Here is a 22,874-nt window from a genome sequence, read left to right on the forward strand (position 1 = left end):
TCCTCGTTCACGAATGGATCGTTGGCCATTCCAGGTACACCTGACACATACTGGAAGGATGTCTGCTTCCCTAACTTCGCATCTACTTTCAGGCTCCTGACCCTTTCCAGCAATTTTTTAGTGACTGTTAATTCTTTGTTGGAGCAACTCCTGATTTCCTCCAACCTCCGGTAGCTATCAAGATCGCTCAGCTCCTTCGCCGGGATCCGTTGTGGCATATTTTGATAGAGTTCCATCAAAGCCCTCAACAAGACCTCTTCACGCTTCGCCCCTCTTTGTCTGATAGCTTTCACGCATTCCTCTAACACATGAGTGGGGATACGATCCACTCGGAACTTCGCAAAGCGAAGCGCATCTTTCCGTTTCGCCCATGCTATCGCAGAGTCGTCTCTGGCAATCAGCATTTTCAGAGCCTCCATCAGTTCCAACTATTGCTCCCTCGCCTTGGTTTCGATGGTGGCTTCATATTCCTGCCTCCTTATCCCAACAAGACACCACGCCAGCCTCACTTGTAGATCCGTCCTGACACAGGGGTTAGCTATATACGCCGTTACTGACAAAGGTGTGGGCATCGTCTCGTCGAAAAACTTCTGGAGAGCCGTACTCCAGGAATTTTTCACAAGCTGCTCCAGGCCGTCTTCATTTGCACCCGAAAACATCACGGCGCCGTGTTCTTTCCTTTTCAAGCTTAAACCCATCATTAACTCCTCTAGGTATTCCTGCATGGCTTGCTTATCATGCCAGGCCATCAAATGTCCTCTCGCGGAATGTCTCGCTTTCTACATTTCTACATAGCCACCAGCTATTCTTCTTCTGGCAACGTGCTCAAAAATGCCACTCGCTTTGATTCATCAGTCTTCCGCCTCCGAGGATATTCACAGAGCAGCTTGGACGCGTCTCTTTTCTGATGTGCCTCTATTAGGGACATTGGCTCCACGGGAGACAAGCTAGCTGGTTACTTGTCTGGTTGTCGAAATAAATGACGATGGCGTCATCGGCAACAGTGTTTCATCCGCCTAACCATCTTCTGCTTCGTTAAAACCATGCTCCAAGAGATCTCTCTCCAGGGCTCTCAGGTCAATTTTGCTCACTTTGTCCGCTTTGGCCTCCATGGGATCATCCTCCCCTCGGTTCTTTTTATTCGCGTGTTGATCTTTTCCCTCATCATCTGGCCTTGATGGGCCTTAATGCATGTCAACACCGGAATCCGGCCGAGCCGGTATCATCAAGTCGACCGCCTGGTAAAAAATCTGCTCATTTATGACAATTTCCACAGGTTCCTCACCATGCCGCGCCACTCCCTCTATCGTCAGATAGATGCTTCCCCTCGACTCCCTTGCCACTTCCAGTATCACCACCGTCTAAATCTAAATTTATCGTCGGCTGGTGAATACACATCGTTCCAATGATCTGCAGACACCTCGGGCTTCCTTGATGGTATCGCTTTAATCTTTTTCCGACTCCATATATTAGGAAAATGAAGTCAAAAATGTGCAGGGCTGCAGCGTTCCAACTGATGAAGCGCGACTCCATTCCCTCACCCCACTTCAGTATTCTCTCATCCAAGTCCTGCGCTGCTCCAGTCCTCGGTGCAAAAGCAGGACCGGTCGCCCCCAGCAGCATACTTCTGATCCGCGGATATAGAGGGCACTTATCTGGCAGTGGACTTGAACCTGCCAACGACGTCTCCTGATGTCCCTTTGCATGAGCATATGCCAAGCCGGGATTTTCACTGCGTCTTTCGTGCCCTTGACGACCGGTCGTAAATTCCTAGAGCTTAGGGTTGAACTGGACGTTCGAAAGGTCTTCACCGCCCATTCAACGTTTAAAGCTGTTGTTGAAACCCATCAGCGTCCAGCCAGGCTCCGCTATCCTCCCGAACAGTCTACCCTCGCTCGCCAGTCTTCTAAAGTCCAGTTGTTCAATCCAATTCATCACGGAACAATCCACTACTGATACAAGGTTCACGTACAGGACCGAGTGTCTGTATGCCTTCACCTGCACCTCGGGAAACACGTGCGTCAGTCTAGGCCCGTAAATCACTGTGACAAACTCCCTCACACCGATGATCAAAGCTAGCGGATCGGCCAGCATCTTGAGGGTCAAATCGAATAACAGGGGCATGCCGCCACACTTTTTCCGTTCTTTTTCATCGGACACAGGTTTATCCTCTCCAGCTAGTCTCCTATTTTGTTGCAGTAGATATTGAGGGAGCAGGCTCCTCCAATCCTTCAGCTTTCTGTAGGAGGCCGTTTCCATCTGCGCGTCAAATTCTCTCCTCGATCCTTGCAACTGTTCCGGGTATCTCAGATACACGAACAGGTCAACCAAACGACCATAAGCCATCACTATCATTGTGAGTAGGCCATCCAATCGGAGGTCAGCCAGTTCCTGAGTGAAAAGCACCACGGGTCCCTTCACAAAGTATTCATGTCCACAGACTACGTATAGTGCCAGCACAAGGCCAATGGATAACTTCCGGATATCACTCACGAAAGACTAATAGGTGTCTCGAAGCTCAGGGATAACAACTGCTGAGGATCGCGGGTGATCACCCGACGCCCATTTCCGTGAGGATTGCCATCGAAACTCTCGTATTCGGCTCTCGTTGCCAGCACTTCCGCCTGGAACCGATCCAAGGACATAGTGTTTATCTCCTGCGTCAACCGTAAAATAATTGCGCCCGCCTCCTCTCTCACGTCTGGGATCTTCGTTAGATACAGATGAATCTCTTACAAAACCACCGAGGCATCATCGAAGGCATCCTGTCACATTGTGGATAGCCGTGGGGACAGATACACTAAAGGGTTGTTATGAGGCGTTTTCCTTAAGGCCATAGCCCTGAGGTTTTCTTCCGTGGAGGTAGCGTTCCTCCTCGCCAAGCTCCCCCTTTCAACCCTGGTGTAATCTGTCAGCTTATAACATAGGTTGCTTGCCAGTCGCTGAACTAACTCGTGCTCTTCACTCAATCCCGGCCTGGTTTTCAATAGTCGGCCAAAATTTGAAGGTTCTAGTCCCACCCCCTCATCCAACCCAACACGCCTCGTTATGTGATCCTTAAATCCTTAGATCGCGCTTGCTATTTCCAAACATACTGCAGGGAGTTCTGATCGGAACGGGAAGTAACGGTTGGGATCAACCTATCGGTTTGGTGCCGGTATCACCACGTCAAATTTTCCTTCCGTAGTGACGATGACCATCGCATACACAATTTGCAGAGGCTGGGGTAGTGAGGCGTAGCCAGGGGACAGTATGACAACAACTTTGACCAGTTGCCTCGCAAAACAGCGTTGGCGTTGTATTGATGTCTCAGCTTCCATCATGGCGGAGAAGACTGTCATGATCGGCGCTCAAATGACCTCTGAGCTTGGGGACAACTGTCAACCAGGCCATTCAAAAAACCTCTTCTTTGCAAGTGGTCAACCGATCCTGCTATTATGACATCATGTGGCTCCATGTTCATCACTCTCTGTTTACTTATTGCTATTTCCACCGCTTGTCCCCAGTCCAAGTTGGGGGCTGCGAGGAAAATTACGTCCGGCCACAAGAGTGAGCGGGGCGTATACAGGTAGTCGGAGCTAGTCACTATCAAAATTTTCCCCAATTTCATTTGCAGAGAATAAGACACCGCGAACAGGCTGTCCCCTCAGGTCACTCAACGTGTGCATATCTCTTCTCATCACCTTCTACTGAGCTCACCCGGGGATAATCCCTAGAGTAATCGCCCGCTGGCTGTCCCTGGGGCTTAGCAAATTACCTGTACATACTGTGATGTTTGTTATCGGGTTTGATCTCCACTAGAAACTCCCCCTTCGGACTCGGTGAGGCGCTTTGCCTCGCCTGATGACGGACGTCCGTCAACGACCTCGTGTTCAGGGGTCCCTTGTGTTATTCCTGGGCAAACCCTCTAGATCCACTAATCTCAAGGTGGTGGCAGAAAATATTCCTCTTCTTCTGCCAAGAGCCAGTCCACACCTGCTATTCGGTATAATCCGGATATCGTAGGATTCTGCCCATTGAGCCTTTTCTTTGAGTCTGCACGACACGCCAGCGTGTTCATGTTCAGTTTTATTGACATGTTCACCTTGTATCGTCCCCACGGGCTGGATTCTGGTCTGTTCCACAATAACTCACTGACTCGTTCGGTATTCATAATCGCTTCAGGGTCTGCTTGCGAATTCCCCTGAGCCACTGGATCCCTTGTGGTTGCTTGGAAGCTACCTGTTGCGGACCAATTCTTGTCCCGAGTCGGTTCTACAAAGATCGGCCTCTGGGAGCGGGCACAGTCCCCAATCTCTCTCTCTCTCTCTCTCTCTCACGTCCGAGCTGACAGCGGGCTGCGTAACATTTGCTTCAGCCGCCAGAGGTCCCAGCCGACACGCAAATGGTTGAGACACACGAGACCTCACCCTGCCAACAGGGCTTCCTCGTGCAACAGGGTAGAACATTGTCTGCAACTCGGCCTCCAACTCCTCTATCTTCGTCTGGAAAGCGTCATTGATCCGTTTTCTGCCCTGCTGGTTATTGAAATGTAACCCATCTCTCGTTAAGGCATTATGGTCCACCATTCGCAGTGAATTCTCGATGTCCATCAGCCTCAGCTCGTTAAAATTTTTGGCAGCCTAATTCTTGACCATCACGTTTCATTGAGTCACCTTCCCGTTCATGAAGTCGGATGGTGCACAATGCCACGAGCCTTGGTCTAATAATAAAAAGGTAAACCTAGAAAACTTTTAATCCTCACAAAAGAACTCTTAACCCTAATCTTAGCCCTAGCATATGCTCAGATGATACTTCCTATGCAAGTAGATTTCTATGGTGCCCGTTTCCGAAAAAAAATACATGCACTAGAGCATATAGCTCTCTCGGATGCAACTTGCCCAAGGAAGGAGAGCGGCAAGGAGAGCGAGGTCAACCCTCACTCAATCAGGAAATCCCTGATTCGAGTTAGTGCCAGCACTAAACTCTCGGGATTCACGTGTTGTCTCTCAGTGGCCTTGGTTACCAAAAAACACAAATATTTTTCTGGTATCTGTGATGCAACAGGGGGAAGCGCTATCATACCTCCTACACCAGGCCTCGGTTTCCACAAAAACTCGATGTTCTTACACTCTCTTTTGAAGTCGGCCGCTAGTGCTGTTTTAAAATTTACATCCGCAGCTACAGCTGTAGCGCATGTGCGTTCCGTGAGTATAAAACAACCGTCTGTCACAACAATAATGTTCAAGTAGTGATTTGCTAGGTCATATTATGACTCAAAAATTCGTCCAAAAGGCGCTTTTTTAGGATTTTTGCCTTCCGTCTTCACTTCCCCTATTTCTCTTGCCGTTTTTTTTTTATCATTAAGTTTTTGCTGTGGTTGACTCCTGCACCCACTCTCCGGACAAAAATATCCATCGACGTCCGCGTCGATCGCCCGGGATCGAGCAGATCGACGTTGGATTTGGGATCAAATAGGGGGCCATTTGGAGCGATCCAGTTTGACTCAGCGTTTTCGTGACTGATTTGCTTGATGCTAGTCTCATCGACATCCTGAATCGCGTTTTTTTTTGGGATCTGCAGGTAGATCATGGAGCCATTCGAGCACCCTTAAGTTCGTCAACTCAAGCTCATGCATTTGTTCCACCTCAGGTTCGAACTTCATTTCCGGTTCCGATCGATCGTCGATCCAGTCTGTTTCTGTATCAATTATCAGGTCGATTTTCTATGATACCACTATTTCATCCTAACCCACTTTTGACTCCGTTGCGTCGTCCAATACAATTCTGTCTACGACAAAATGTTCACCATACGGGTTTTATTTCTTCTTGTCCTTTCCCTTCTTGCTCTGTCGCGTCTCCATAGTCCAGGGAAAGTCGGGTTCTACTTTTCTGTCAATATCGGTCTGCTTTGGGCAGTTCCAGTCCTCCTCGACATATGGTAAGGTTTTGTCATCAATCTCTATTCGCTTAGTTAGTTCCAGGTCCAGTGGCAGATCACAGCCATCCATCACCTCATTTCCGTCGTTCTTGTCACGTGTGCCTCTCTCATTCACTTCATAGGCGGGATCCACTATCAAGTAGTCATCCCCATGCATGTCAGCCGGGGTGCACCAGTCTTCCGATGAGGCATTGTGTGGTTTGATATTCTCGTAATGAGCTGTGCGTCCGGTGCCCAACCGAAAAAAGCGACCAATCTGGTGCACCTCAGTTTTTTGAAATGGACCACGCCCTTTTTTGCATCTTTTGGGTTCCCTTTGGGGGAACCAACTCCTAGAACACCCAAACAATTTCCCCTACTGAGTAAGCCTTGGCGTTAGCGGTCCTCCTATCAAACCTCCTCTTGTGTCTCCTCAAACCTATATAACGGTAAATGGTAGCCCCAATTTATCCGTGTTAATGGGAAAACTTATGTTTCCGATAGAATTAAGTTTATCAGGAAAAACCATATTTCGTTTCGCCTGAAATCAATTGCCAAGTTTTTCAGGCAAACAGGCCTCGCAGGCCAAAGAGGGTCAGAAATTCCCGGCAATCTCAAACAGAACCAGCAGTTCTTCATCTTCATCTCTTGACGAAAATCGCCCACTTCGACCACCTGGAGTAACTGGCGCACGCATTGAAGCCAAAACAGTTTTGGTTCCAATCCGCTCTAAGCCTGTCGCTCTCCAAGGTCCTGTGACATTCGACCAGAATGACCTGCTCTCGGCGGTGCTGTGACCCTTGACCAGAATGACCTGAAATGCATGACATCAACGAATTTTTATTGGAACAGTTCAGTGGGAACAATTACTGTTTTGGACAATTAACAGTATTAATCGTTCAATTGAACGATTTCAGAGGGGTCAATTTGGATTGACAAAAAAATTTTAAATTCCGATTTGGGTGAGCATTACACTTAACTATTTTGACTTCCGCAACAACTGAACCGCGAAAATCCATTCCTGTTCACAAAGAAGACAGCTCTTCGTCCGGAGTCAAGAATCCGGAAGGGTATCGAATAGGACTGTATACATTGATTTTAACAACATTTAGCTTCTCGGAATGGCCTGAATTGAATTTAATTTAACATCAAATTCATTTTCAGATCATGAGAAGCTAGGAGTTGAAGGAAAAGTTTGATCCATCTCTGATGGATACGATAATTTTATCTACTGAATTAATAATAATATAGTACTCCAGCAGTAGAAATGCTTTAGGAAGGATCTCGTGGTTTGGGGATACTGAGACCCAGCCATGAGCTCACTTTTTTGCATGTAAGTAGGTTAATTTGCGCGGCTTGGCCAATAGGCTATAAATTGGAACGACTTCGTCGACCCGACATTAATCAACCACATATTGAACTGGCTTGGTAGAGACGGTTAAAAGCATTTGAAGCAGTGTTTAGACGCTAGTCAGTCGTTTAAGAACCTAACTTTATTTTCCGTCGGTACGTACTTCAGGGCGAGTCTTACATGCCTCAACTCCGATCAGACCGAAACAGCCAAAGAGATTTCCAGCGGAAGCCCCATCTGGACGCTCAAGCCATCAGACCTGACCACGGCAGTTCAAATTCAGTGGTCGATCTAACTATAAAGTCATCAACGTCTGGAGGTCTTCAGGCTATCGAAAGCCTCGTTGTTAGCATGCTCAAAGCTCATTCCAATCTCGTCGGATGACAAAACTCAATCTTCTTCAAAATCACAAGTTCCTCCGATCTCTATAGTTCCCTCTCCGTCAAATAAGGTCGAAAGCGCTTTCCCTGCAGAGGTTCAGATGGCGATAAGACCCATTCGTCGGCTTCCAACTCCTCTCGGACAATGTTCCGAAGAAGAAAACTACCTTTTACGGTAGTTCGGTTCGTCACTCAGTAAACTAAATCAGATCCACGTCAGCTCAACTACCAGCCTTTAGCCCAAAAGTTGTCTCTCCGAAAAAAAAACTCACGTTTTCAACAAGCCAACCCTGTCAAACATTCGTCTGGGAGCATATTGGGGTCAAGTCGTCCCATTCTTTGCAAGGATAATCGAGGAAGTTCAACCAATTCCAGCAGTCATCATCGGAGAATCCGTTGCGATGGAATGAAAAATGGTTATTCCCTCCGTCAGCCGCTCAAACTCGCTTTATGAGCTTTAAATACTTAGCTGCATCAAACTCGTGCATAGATTCAGAGAGTTTTTCTTTCTTATTCGTCTGTCAAAATCTAAAAATCTACATGCTATTCATCAATCTATGTGAACTTTAGGTAAAAGACTGAAAAAACATTTCACTGAAAATCATTGACGAAATAGACAATCAAAAAACTCAAAAACTCAATTTTTATGCTATTAAAGAAATTTTTTTAAAAGCTGAAAAAATTATCAAATGTAATTGAAAATGGAAGCATAAGCTGCCGACGTGTCTTTTTCTTACAAAATTTGAAATTGTTTCTGCGCAGAAAGCTTCATCCATATTTCTAGAAATCTTTAATCAAGTTTGAAAAAATTTAGGCTGTATTATCACCAGCTTAAATTTAAGACTAGAGACACATTTTTTGTTTTTTTTAAAAGTGGATACGCCAAATTTGCGCAAATACGAAAAAAATGTTCTTAATTTTCGATCAGACAATTTCAGCAAAAATTTATGAAACTTGTAAGACTAGCAAGTTTTTCATAGACTTATGTTAAGGAATTGTATGAATAGCAACCTTGGTCAACTTGCGACTTCTGAAATATTTTTTCCTGATATTTAAAGAGCTTGTTTAGGCTTTGTTATTGTTATTTTTGGCTGATTTTTTTTCTTAATAGCGGTTATTAGTCAGTTTTCTTGGTTTTCGTAGTTTTTTAAATTTTTTTTACTTACTTTTTTGCAAAAAAAGTCATGTCAGAGTGCTGAAGTTTGAGAAATGACAAAGAAGAGATTGTATTTCAGGTGGCATCTGGCAATAAGTGGTCAAGATTTTTACAGATGGCCCTAAAATTAGAGACTTTTTACTTTCTTGGCCATTTAAGGCTGGAAAAGGAAGCTGACACCTCTTCACTGTGTTTTTGTTTTTTTTAGTTTGATCACGTAGTGCAGTACTAGACTCATTATGCCTCAAATTGCCTCATTTTACTTCTGTGCGCCAGTGCGAGTACAGATTCAGTACATCACAAGTCTGAGTCTAGATTTGATAAATCACCAGTCCTATTTTCCAGATTCAACCCAACCGGCTTCGGAAAGGTAATTTTCTATCTTTTTCAGACAATTTTTTTGAGGGAAAGCAGGGTTGATTTTGAAGGACAAAGGGATTTGTTTTCTTATGGGAGGAATACATCGCTGAAAAACAATTTTACTATAAAAAGACTAATAATGCGTTGATTGAATGACTGATTATGAATGCTGATACATAAGAATGCTGATGTCATCAAAATCAGAGCTACTCGAGATGCTTCATTGAATCAGTGATACAATTATAACTTTTCAATAGGGCTAATAAAAAAGTATCAAAATTTCAACTCAAGTCACTGCGAGCTATAAAAAGGCTGGAAAGTGCTCGTATAAAAGGTAAGAGGCGATTGCTCCCTTTTTTGAATGATTTTGTCCTTCAAAAATTTCATAAGAAAAATAGTTGCTTATAAAAGGTTTAAAAACCTATATGAATAATCAATTTTAAATGACGCTCACTATTTCAGATCGTTTAATAGTCTTCTTGTTTTTGCAAATCTTATGTCGAAACATCCTAAAGTTTTTAATCTTGTATTTAGCATGAGTCTAATTTGTCGATTCTTTCATTACATAAAAAAATTTAGTTGTTCAGCATCTATAACAATTTTTTTTTTTAAAAAGAGTATTTTTTCCAAATGTCGTAGACAAGAAAGGGAATTTTAGGTAATTGCCTTCACGCCTTTTAGTTGCCTAATTGAAGATTTTGCTGCCTATTTAAGTGTTTTCACATCTCCATTTTTGGTAGGCATTTTGTGCAACTTGATTAAAATGCGAGTTAAATTCAGTTTGATGATGTAAAAGTATGGCGTTTCCGAAACTTATATTTATATGAAAAATATACAGTTTTTTGCTGATTCATAATTTTTTTGCTTGATTGGATATTATTAGCTAATTTGCTCCTAGGTACCTAGTAAAGAATTGCAACCCTTATAAAGAAATAATTCAAAGCTTGATCATATTTTCATTTTGTATCTTGTAACCATACTTTTGAAAAAAAATTTTAATCGATAACTTTCAATCTAAAAAGTCCATTATATTCCATTATAATTGATTACAATCATTTTTTGTTTTCAATAAAACTGATTTTTTTTGTTGATAAAATTCATCAAAATCTATTCTTTTTCGTAAATGTCGAACATGTTTATCCCAGTCAACCAATTCAAACAAATGCACCACCCTCCACTCCACCCGTACTACCCTCCCCAGTTTACCGACGCCCCCTCCCCACTTGATGCGAGTTGGGTTTGGGAAATTGAATAAAAGGTGTAAATAAGGAGAAAAAATTGAAAACAAGATAACATTTATCTTAGTTGAAGTAATCTCACTTCTTCACTTTTCCACTTTTCTGATACAACAAGTGTTAACTTTCATTTTTGATCACATTAAGGTGTGTTTCAAAGTTTTAGACAAATATTTATCACTATTTTTTCATGATGATCTATTATAATCAATATAATTGTAAATCGATTATACTCGATTAAACTTTATTTTAATAGAGACCGAAAATCTAAATCCGATACAATCGTTTATCAACGAAACTCCAGTGTGGGTATATGTATACAAATGACAATTTTTCTAAAATTGATTTTACAGTATTCTTTAACTTAACGAATTTTTGTGTGCCGAAAGATAATCAACCGCCTTCTTCCATAAACCAACTATTGGCGTGATAAAACTATTGAACATGATGCAAATCATAGGATCTAGGTTTTATCTTGGGGGATCGACCCCTTTGTCATCCTTTCTAAGGATCGGTCAAATCGCTCTCCTAAATCTGTCCCTTCATTTTTTTAAACTCTTTGACCTTCGCTTAAATTCATTTCATAAACAATTGGAAAACCAGCATACGAAAACACCCTTTCAAGTGGTGTTTGCAGAGAACCCTTTCAGAGAACCCGTTTACAGCAGGCCTTCTCATTAAAACATACATACTTACATTTTTGGTTGTTTCCCGGGCTGGCAACGTTTTCCAATATTCGCCAACAAAACGAGCACGGATCACGCCAGGCCTGACCCATCAATCGTTTTCCGTTTTCCCCCATTGATATGCGATACCTGCCACACTTTTTTTCATTTTGTTAAGTGAAGCTCTTTTTGGAGAACCAGAAAGGAAATATTCGGAGACCATTTCGCTGCTGTAATTTTACCTATTTCTCATTTTCTTAATTTCAATCTTATCGGTCGGCTTATAATGGCGCAAACTGAGTTCACTCCTAATCAACTTAATCTTTTAGCTTTATTATTTTTCAATGGGTCTTAACGCAGAGCTTAATGGGCATGCATTCAATATTCATATTCAAAGCAACTGCCCCCAAAAAAGGCGGGATTTAATACTTTTTCCTAAATTTAAGCCTCAATTTTCGAATTCCGTTTCATTTTAAAGGACTGCTCTTCTTTCATTTCTGACTTCCAAACCACTGACCGAAACGAGATAAAAGCTTAAATCAAACACCGACAGAAGCTTTTAAAAATACGTTTCTCTTCAATTTTCTCTGTGGTGGAATTTGAGCCAAATAAGGTGGCATTGACAATCAAAGTTATTTTTTCATATTTGCTCAAGGAAATATCCATTATACATCAATCTTCTATACTTTCGAAAAATCAACTCATTATTTCACATCGTCTTTTTCACCCCCTTCCTTTCACATTTCATCTTCGTGCCAACCTGCAAAAGCAAACCTCTCTCCGGTAATAACTTGTTTATTTGTTAAGAAAAAAGGTTAAAATATCTGGAACTTCTTTGCGCACTTTCAAAAACCAACACGGAGCACTGGGGAGCTACTGAAAACTCGATAAATTGAATTTTTTTGGTCGAATTAATTGATTTTGAACTCCTCTATAATACAACTACCGTATAATTTGCCCCCACAAAAGTTGGTGCTGTTTTATTTTTCAGAAAATATTACTAACTTGTCAATTTGGCTAAAATATTTTATTTGACTGAGTTTAAAATTGGTAAAAACGACTTTTCGAAAAAATATAGCATTTCAAGTTTTTAAAGTGGCATTTCAAGTTTTTAAAATATAGCATTTAAAGTGGAATTCTTGAATACATGGAGTTTTAAACTAATTGTGACCAAAAGTGCAATATATAAATTTATATTTAACATCGCGTGCTTGGAAGTTATTTTAAAAAAAATGCATTAATTTCAGGGAAATTTTCTATTTAAAAAAACAGTGGATGAGTTTTGGCAATTTTTTGTTCGCCAGTAGCAAGCAAATTGATCCAATACCTGATCGTAACAATCTGTAACACATAAGTGTTAGTGTTCCTTTCTTCGCCTATGGATGAGCTTTCGTTTTATAGTAATGATGCTTGACAGTAATCTCTAAAATAGAAATGAAAAACAAAATCATTACTACAGGTTATGAACAAACATCAGCAGAAGCTGTTGTAATAAACATTAATTGAGACCACAAGACTACTAGCTGTAGTTTGTCTATTTACTCCGACTTTATAAGAAAAGATGAAATGATTGTTCTCAGTGTGTTTTTCAACAGTTCAGCTTACACTTTTTAACTATCTACTTTTGAAAAACTTTTTTTTTCAAATCATCTGAAAAGTATTGACCCCTTGAGTTCAAATTTTGTTTGTCATTTTTACGCAAGTTTATACCGTTTGAAAACTGCCAGTTACGCTGGTTTGGGACGGGGACGCTTATCGCCTAATTTGTTCTAATAGACGCTTTGTACTTTACATAGCGCGTGGAACGAACATTCATCAAAAAATTCATTACGAGGCCAAACTTTGCACTGGATAGGCACACAACCTTGTGTATGTATGTTCCTGGATTCCAGAGACAAATCTCTAAACAGATTTTGAAATGTGAGTGAATTCCGCGTAAAAACATCTGTAACCCCTGTAAAAAATATTTGACGGCACATTTGTTTTGTTGCGGTTTCCGCAACCAGTGAATAAAACTAGTTGTTCTGGATTCCGCAACTGTAAGTGGATTCCGCAAAATGTATAGAGAGAGATTCTTCATTTGTTGAGAGAGTTTCTTCAATTCAACGAATGCATTACTTGGCTCAGAAATCATCATCAGTGTTTGAGATAAGATAGTCCAGCATTTGGTTCAGGAATCAGTACTTAACTTAGAAATCATCATCAGTATTTGAGATTTGAGATGAGATGGCTCAGTTTCTGGCTCAGAAATCAATATTTGGTTCATCGTCAGTTTTTGAGACTAGCTGAATCAGAGGTTTATTGGGGGACAGGTCTCGTGGGAGGTTTATTGAGATAAAGAAATTGGGTGATTGGCAGAAATTGAGATCGAAGTTCGGGGCGGGAAATGAGATCCAACATTTGTTATTTCAACTCGTAGTTGATCAGGCTAGCAGTATTTGAGATTGAACTTGCTGCTGACCACCTGGTAAATTAAAGATGTCATTTAAACGCTACTAGATATGAAATTGGAATCCGTAAACAAACTTTACGAACTCTACTTAAAATTTGTGAATTCCGCTTGCAATTTTCGGATTCCGCTTACACTTGCGGGTTCAGCAACAGCTCAATTTTACTATTCATGTAATTTATTATTTGTTCGCGGATTGCACTAACTGTTTCACTTTTAACAAACTTGTCTATTTTGGGAGCAATTTTGAGCGTACAGTGTTTTAGCTATTTGTTTGTGAATTGTTATCAGACAAATCAGATTTTGGATTGTTACATAGTCCGCCTAGAGTTTACAAAAAGCGCAATTGGACCTCGTAAGGATAATCTTGAAAAAGTTCTTTCTTAGTTGTTTTTATTGAAAATTTGTAATTTTCAGTTTTTTTTCTCAAAAAAAATTGTCTTTGGATTTTGAAAAGAATAAACAAACCAACGTTTGCCTTAATGGGAGCAGTCTTTTGGTTTCGGTATATCCAAAGATAGAGATGGAAGATTTGTTCCAGGAAAGTTTTTCTCCAGATAAGCTTCGATTTTTTAACTAGATGTTTTCGGCAAACTTTTTGTGTGATAACAACTAAAAAATACCAAGGTTTTGCGTTAAAAATGAAAATTTTATCGCACTTTTGTTCATTTTTCTTAAAAGTTGGAGTTCAAAGACAGCAAATTTTGCTAATTTGGGACTTCAGCGAGCAATTTTTTGTTTTGTTTTGAGTAGGTGGTGAAAAATTCCAGCTCAAATATGCACCATATTGAAATGAGAACAGTTGTTTATTTTTACAGTTGCATTTTTATAAGCTTAAGATTTCCTTCCAAAGGAAAATTTTCCACAATTCGAAATTTTCGAAACTTGAATTGAAAATAATTCCATGGACACAATGACGCTAAAAAACAGAAAATTGAAAGTTTTGTCCTTATACAAGTAACCTGGTTGATAGTTACGATCAAGATTGCAGTAAGAAGCAGCAATTTTGATTTTTATGATAATAACGTGTTTTCTAAAACTGGGTTGATTTTAGACAAAAAGTGATCAAAACAATAAAGCGTAGACTTTAGAACCATAAGTGTGATGCCATTGATTTTTCTATAATTCGCGTCATAACAATTTACTCAAAAGATGGATCGAAATTGGTTTTTTTAGTCTATCAAAGCTTACACCGAAACTACTGGTTCAATTTCCATTAAAAGGATATCAGAATGAGTTTTTTATTTAGGACAACTAAACTTGACCGAAAAACCTTCTGCTTTTGTATAGACAAATCAATTTTTGTTCGATAGCCAAAACAGCTTTTTTAACTACTCAAAAAATGCATAGAAACCAATTGTTTTATTAACAACTTTTTAAACATTTTTTGCGACAATTGTAATGGTTACTACGTTGCTTAATTTAGCATGGCGACAAATTGTCGCCACCAATTCTTCGTAGTATTTGTACAAAGATGACTACTCGCAGCTTTCGACGACTCGTAGCAAGTAAAACTTAGTAGCGGTAAAAGCTTTGATCAGATCAAAACAAACTAAATAAAAGGGTTAATCTAAAGAAGAAAAAAGCTAAAACTCGAAACTGAACTACAGGCCCTCAAGTTGCTTGAGATTATTACTCCTTCTATAATGTTTAGGGATGTCAACTAGTCTGGCATGGCTTTTTTGTATTTAATCACCTTGGCGGCTCATTATACGGCAGTAATTTCCACCAATTTATTTTCGGAAAGATTTGCATTTTTCTCAGAAATTGAATAAACTTGTAAATCGTAGGGTGAGCACATCCAATACCTATCTGGTTTTCTTTTTGCTTTTTTGGGCGTTTTCCAACTGATTCCAGCCTTAAACAGGAATGTTCCCAACCAAAATGAAATATAATAACCGAATCAATCCAGTAATGGTGACTTGATATTAAATTGGACTAGAAAAGGGACCAGTAAAAAGCAGTCATGCCAAGTTCAAATTCGATGTATTTGTGCAGGAGCAAGGAAAGACTATAGAAGCATGCGTGTTTTTTTGTCTTCTCGATAAATTGGTGCTGATTCAATCTCTTGAACTTTGCGCCAATCGGCATGAGCAAAACAATAGACGCAACACTCTAGAACTACTCAGTTTTAAACCTTCTAAAACGCGTTATTTGAAGTCTCGTCAAAATCTACCACAATCTGCAAGGGCTCAAATCTGAATATTATCGTTTCAATTTTCTGAAGGCCCGCGTGTATTGTTCTTCACTTTTCTTTTGAAGAAAAAAAGACTAATGCAACAATTCTTATACCAAGTTCAAATGTCGAGGTATTTGTGCAGGAGCAAGGAAGGACTATAGAAGCATGCAAGTTTTTTGTCTTCCCGATAATTTGGTGCTGATTCAACCTCTTGAACTTTGCGCCAATCGGCCTGAGCAAAACAATAGACGCAACACTCTAGAACTACTCAAATTTAAACCTTCTAAACGCGTTATTTGAAGTCTCGTCAAAATCTACCACAATCTGCAAGGGCTCAAATCCTGGATATTATCGATTCAAATTTCTGAAGGCCCGCGTGTATTGTTTTTCACTTTTCTTTTGAAGAAAAAAAGACTAATGCAACAATTTTTATGTTAACCACTTGCAAAAATTTGATGAAATAACGCGAGACACTTTACAACAGGTCAAGTTGACCCTAAAATTACACCGATTGTTAGAAAATGAGCCTGTTCGAGGTGCTATGTTTTTGTTCCGCTGGGTGTGGCCTATTCCAAATAGAAACTCACCCCTTGCAGTTATGCTAAATTAAAGGTTTGAATTAATTTTTGAAAAGAAAAGTCTGAATTTTAAAAGTTTAAGTTCGCGACGTGTCAAAATTTTTCACTTATTTTTTTTTTACTTTTTTGCTTTTTTTCGTGGCCATGTTCTCTAAATATTCGAAGTAATTCATATGCGATGGAGGCAAGGGAAGCTTTACACGGTCTCTTCAAGCATCGGCAGTTGGGTTTAACAATTGTCGCCGAATTTATCAAATTGTTGTGGTTGTTTAGATTGAAATTTTCTCCATCGTGGACAAGTTGATATTTTCCTTGCGCGCTCATTTCAAAATACAAAGTCATATTGGTATCAGTTAGTGTAAAATTTTATATTCAAAAGCAATATCGAAAAAAGTTTAAATCAAGGAATTTTAGATGCTACTTAATGTTCTTTTACTCCTATTTTTACTGTTTTTTCATTTCATTTTTATAATTAATTCAAATCTGATGCTGAATAGTGAATTTTATTGCTCACTGAATTTTAATCCCCTACAACCACCGGAAAATGATTTGCTGACTTCGAATCGCTTAGTTCAGCAATTCATCGTGCTGCTAATTGTCGCTTATGACAAATTGACGTTCGGTGCGATTTTTTGCACTTTGGAAAGGCTGCGAATCGTCGCTAGCGCTAATTGTCGTTTGCTACGATATTTTGCCTCAGGGCTTGAATTACGCCAAGCTGCATAAAAAGATTACATGCCATAGTTTTAAGCAATTGATCTTGTAGTTTCTGTATTATTTTTGGTTGACTTAAAAAACGATCCGTTTTTTGGGTAATTTTTGTGCTCAACTTTTTTAAAAACAGCTTGCACCAAGATACTTTTAATGAAATTCTAAATAAATTTTATCTTCATCATTTTGATGCAAAGTATGTTCTTTTTGAGAGAGGCGTCTTTTGATTTTCAAGTTTTATTCGTTTAAATCATCGTTGTATACAAACACCAACAGTTTCTCTTTGAATATCCATTTTCTTTGATTTATTCTCCTGATTAAAAGAAAAAACATCCATCATTTTTATTTAAATTGGTACATTTTTCTTTGAAGTAGCACCACAAGTGTTGAAACTGATCTCAATTCTTGAAAAACAATGACTGTAAGACATCATAAAAACACTTCAAACAGAAAAATTAATCGATTTTAAGATTTGTTGAAAGGAGCGTTTTTTCTAATGTCGACAAATGTAGCTCTATTTTTTTATTATGCTTGACAGTGTTTCAAGTACCTGCATCAAATCTTCTTTGCTATTTTATGGCAAATTTCTTCCCAATAAATAACAAAGTTCTGCGTCCTATAAAGATGTTTATGTCTATTAAGGACCTCATTATTTGTTGCTTTTTTATTATCAACACAACTGCAATCTAAGACCCGATTTTAAAATTGAAAAGCAGCCAATTAATTGAACCTCAAAGAAATTCAATTTTCCACTCTTGGATTTACTGCTGTAAGCATGAAACGTGATTACTCGGGTTGCTATTCATTTCCTTTTCCAGACGGACCAACGGATAATAGCCGGTTTCTTTTATCCGACGGATATTCGATCTTTTCAATTTCAGACTGTCTTCTCAGTAGCCTTGAGCTGATGTCTGTTTTAACAATCATTTCTATTCAAAAAAAATACGTTTTTATTTTTCTTCAAAAAGCGTGAGTTATTTTGTAACAACTGAAATTATCTCATGGATAGTTTGTTATCTCATAAGACGCCAGTCTTATACTGAAGTAGATGACTGTCTCTGTAATATTTTGTCTGCTGCCAATTTTTCTCACAAATGCCGTTCAAGTAATCAGACCAATTTAAGTTGGAGATGCTATACATTTTTATTAGTCTCAAACTCGTGTGCCGCCAGCTCAAAGCTTGGTTCAAATCAAATGTCAGCCCCTCTGTCTGTTTTATTCATCTAAATCTATATCAAATTGGACCAAAGGCTACTGACAGGTACGTCTTTTTGCTCACAAAAAACAACGACTGAAGGCGTTACATTCCCTTATTATAAGCAAACATGGCGCTAAAATAATAGTTCACATTTTCCACTCAGTCAGGTGACCTTAATTGCCATTCACTTTTTCTGCTTCTGCTGACTCCTGTGTCATCAGAATATTTCAATTACGAGGAAGGAAAATTCAACCGTACAATCGCCCATCCCACTGAATCGAATTAGGGTGGAGAAAATACAAACTATTCGAAGATATTTTTAATGAGATTATTATATCACCTACATAACATCTAGTTATCAAGACATATAATTATAAATTGACGATTTAACTTCTTTTGCAGCCCATCGAAATACAAATTGTACAAAAAATATCAAAATAATTGTGCATAGTGCACAACATTTTGTGAGTTTTGAGTTAGGTCTGGGGTGTATAACTCATAGAGTAATTTCGGATAGGGTACACCGTCTGCTCGTCACGCTATCTTATTTTCGGCCGGATAGATTCGTGCAACTTCTTAGTCTAATACCGATCCTAATCTTACTCTTATACTATCTAGTCTCAGGTTGTTTAACTAGTCTCTGCTAGGCTCAATAGATCTAGGGTATACTGGTTTATTGCGGCTGCTGAAGTGCTCGGGAGAGTCCAACTAATTTCTAAGTTAAATTCAAATCTCTCTGGTGCTGAAATTACAAGTAACTTCAGCACTTACAAATAAGTGGGTTGTTAGTTAGATGGATCATGATTGGTTAATATTAAATACTTTACATTGGTAAAACATTTAATTTATCCAATCATAAAATATAGTTTAGATCAGGTTCCACCCATCCGGGTTTTACAGAATTTTTTAGAACAGTTCTTCTGTAGTTCAAGGATGGATGATGGACGTTGGTATTTGGCGAACATCATTTTTCTTTTGTTTCCTTTTTGTTAAGGAAGTTCCAGGGATCTGGAATTGAGGACACAAGACGTTGTGTTCTTCTTGTGACAACGACTGAGTCTCTGCAACAGCATCAATTCTGGTTTCAGAATGGTTGGCTATGTCAGGTTTTTCTGTTCTTCGGAGAGAACTTCTTTTGTGTTTGATCTAGCTCGGGAATGGCGTGGAGATTGTGCGTGGAGGGGATGCCTGGTTACTCGGATCTGTACGTATACTTGAACATCGAGGTGGTCATTGGTCTAGTTCAATGAAGTCCTTTTCTGCGAAGTCAAGTCGTACTCTAAATCCTTTGAGTTGTGATTGTGAGCGGCATATCGATTGTAGTTGGTCATTCTCTCTCGAGTGTAGTGAGGTCGTCTTGTCTTTTGATGTTCGTCCTTGGTGTTGTATTCTGATCTATATATTGCATCATGTAATTTTACATTTTATAACTCTTTTATTAGTTTAATATATTTTTTAATAATGATTTTAGTTAGTTGTTTTCACAAAAGCTTTTTGTTTTAGTTCGGTTATTTTGAAGAGTTACTCACCCTTGAGTAGCTCTTATTAAAAATAAAGGTGTGGTCACAAAGCGTGGATGTAGCGCGGTGGGTTAGGCCGGCTATAGAGCATGCTCAGGACGTCCTTTCCTGGTGGGTTAGGCCAGGTGTGGGAGTATGATTTCATGCGGTTTTTATGAGGAGTCCTGTTATGTGACAACATTTTATGTTGGGTTTGTTGTGGTTTTACTTATGTCTTGTTGGTTATGTACTTTGTTCAAAAAGCAAATTGTTTGTGGTATGGGTTTGTCTTTCGACTTTTTTGTGTTTTATTATTTCTTTCTAAGACTTTGTAATAGTCTTCAAAAGAATAAATTATCCAGTTTTAAACTGGGTTAGTCCGGTTTGGGTACCGTTGGTTTCCTTTTCTTAGTCATGCTGTTATTTTATGATTTGTGGTATTTAGTAAGCTGCGTTGGTTAGTTTTGTTTAGTATATGATTCCTTTCCAACCGGGTTAAAGGAAAGTTTGAAACTTGTTATTATATGTTAGAGTTGTTGAGTGTGAAAACTTGAAACTGAAATTCATTATTTTAAACAATTCTTCGTGGGCGAGCTGTGTGAGTGTGGATAGAATTTCTGTGCGAATGAATGAAAATATCAAAAGGTTAGTACTGCAATTGCATTTTATTAATTTACTGCATAGAATTTGGAAATTTACTGCTAGTAATGGGGGAATTTTAAGATACAAATTTTCATCATATGTAGATTTACTGCTTTGGGGGAAAATTTTATAAATTAATTTACTGCATTGGTATTATATTTATTTAATTGTTGGTGCAAAAGTTAAAAGGGTCTTAAACAGTTTTGAAGAAGTTTGCTATTTTTTATTTTTCTTTTGTGAATTTTTCAGATGATCGAAGATGAAGGCTAAAAATCTAAAGAAAACATGAATAAAGAATGGTGAGTTTTTTAATATTTTAATTAGTTAGTAATATTCATTTAATTCATACTTACCTGTTAGTCGTCGGGGAAAAAACCGTGGGGGAAGATGTCGTGAATTAGTTCTGAAGTTGTTAGTAGTTTAGCTAAGATGCGGATGATATTTTTAGTCTGAAGCAGTGGCCAAAGCAATTGGAGTGCCTTGATAGTGGTTAGTTCTTCAGTGCCAACTGCAAACTCATAAGGTGTGTTTTGGATTAGATTATATAATTTGTGATTGAATTTAGTGTTGTGGATGAATTCTAAAATGGGGATTTCTATAGGCTGTACAAACTCGTGCGGGATAAGGAAGGGTCGGGATTCTTCGGCGTTGAAGGTCTTGGTGATGGGGCAGAAAATGTACATTTGGGTTATGGGGTCATAGTTACGAAGAATACCATGAAGGTTAGTATCTTTAATACAATATGTGAAATTTAGGAAATACGGTGAAGTGTATTTTGAATTGATGAATTGAAAGCGATGGTGTGGTTGTCTAGAGGGTGTGTGGAGGTCAAAGTGATTTTGGATGAAACGATAGTAACTGTATGTATGTGTTTGTTTAGTTCGCAACATAATATCGTGTGAGCAGTGTAAATCTCTTTCGTGTGGTGCAAGGAAATGAAAGGTTAGTGAAAAGATTTGGAAGCGTTCTTTAAAACTTTCGTACGCTTGTGTGCTTGTTAGTGCTTCTGAAATAATGTGATCAAACTTTCGGTCGAAGATGTTTAGTGTAAATACATATAGTGTCTTGATGAAAAATTTCTCGGTGATTTGTGGGTTAGCGAAGCGATCGTCGTCTAAGAATTGATCTTGGTTAGCTCTGATGATGTTGTGATCGTAGTATTCTAGTGTATATTCATTAGCTCTAGGTGCAGTGTGTATTTTTAGTGATTTTTTATATCCTACGTAAGTAAATTGTCTAGCGGTGAGTGGTGTAGTTAGTCGATATAGCATGTCTTTGTTTCGGTCTATATCGATGGATGTGTTGGTTAAAGGTAAGCAAAGAGGGTTAGTGAAATGATAGTATGAGGTCCAAGAGAGAGTGGGCATTAAAACGTATTCGTCTACAAAGTTGCGTGTTTCGTTAGCGTCATGAGGGGTGTTTAAGGTGTATTGTGGAAATGAGGGTAAAGTGATAGCTAAAAATTCTCTAGTGTTAGTATGCTGGGGGTGGTTGATGTATTCACGGGCTGTTCCTGGTTTTGCTGGGAAAGGATGGTTGGGGAACTTTCTTTTAAAAGTGCGGTAAGCTCTATTAGTGTTGAGTGAGGATTCAGTTGATGTGGATGATGGTGCTAATGATTCAGTATAATTTGAAGAGGGTGTAGGGGGATTGGATGAATTTGTAGTGGAGGAGATTTGGTTTATGGTCGGGGTGTTAAGGTGGTAGGGTTGTTGTTGGAGGGTAATAAAATTGTCTAGCTCTGGGGAGATTCGGGGGGTGTCTGGAGATGATTGGTCAGAATGGTATGAGGAGTAGGTTGGGGTAACTTGGGAAGCATAAGAGGGTGTAGGAGTGATGGGGTCAGGGTTATTTGACAATATGGGTTGAAAAGGAGGTTGAGAAAACTGAGAAGGGTTATGAAAATTATTGGATGGAGATGGTTCTGAGTCGGCAAATTCGTCGGGGGTTTCAATATTCGGGTTATTTAGCTGTGAAATGGAGTATAAAACTTAAATTTGTGAGTTAGTGTCGGAATTCATGCCTGATGTTACATTGCTAGATAGAAAATCGGGTGGCGGAAAAGCAAAAAGTGGTATTATTGGGATTGAAGAGGTAAGGTTGGTTGGATGGGAATTTGATCGATGGAGTGATCCAAGTTGGCGGCTCATCGTGGGCTAAAAAAATTATTATTTTGAGATTGAAAAGCGGTGGTATGTGGTTGTTCAATAATTTGTTCGTAAATATTATCATCTTGTGGTTGATGTGTCATTATATGTTGGACGGGACTTTGTGGTGTGGTGAGTCTAAAGTTTGGATTATGTGTGATTGCTAAATTTCTAAAATTTCGTGGGACTAGGGATAGTGGATGGTTATTTGGTAGGGGTGGTAATTGTGGTGCCGTTGGCTGTGGGTCGACATTGTTATGTTCTTCGTCGTATGTATTTTGTCGTGTTGTTATTTTTGTGTTATATTCTTTTATTTGTGCGTCTAAAAGAATTTTGTTTATAGATGTGGAAAAAATTCCAAAAAATCCTGCAAAAAGTATGCGTGCTACGCTTGCTTGTCTGTTTACTTGTGTGTGTATAGCACAT

At 39.2% G+C, this 22,874-nt stretch overlaps 1 protein-coding gene across 1 annotated transcript in view; it reads left to right on the forward strand.

The window, feature by feature from the left end:
• Window positions 1-11,517: 11,517 nt before the first annotated feature.
• Window positions 11,518-22,874, forward strand: part of LOC134857037 (5-hydroxytryptamine receptor 2A-like) — an 88,829-nt gene continuing 77,472 nt past the window's right edge. Inside the window, exon 1 of the mRNA XM_063873371.1 lies at window positions 11,518-11,828. The gene's annotated coding sequence lies outside the window, so the exon portion shown is untranslated. The remainder of the gene's footprint in view (window positions 11,829-22,874) is intronic.

Source organism: Symsagittifera roscoffensis, chromosome 1 (assembly GCF_963678635.1).
Source record: "Symsagittifera roscoffensis chromosome 1, txSymRosc1.1, whole genome shotgun sequence".
Taxonomy (NCBI): Eukaryota; Metazoa; Xenacoelomorpha; order Acoela; family Convolutidae; genus Symsagittifera; species Symsagittifera roscoffensis.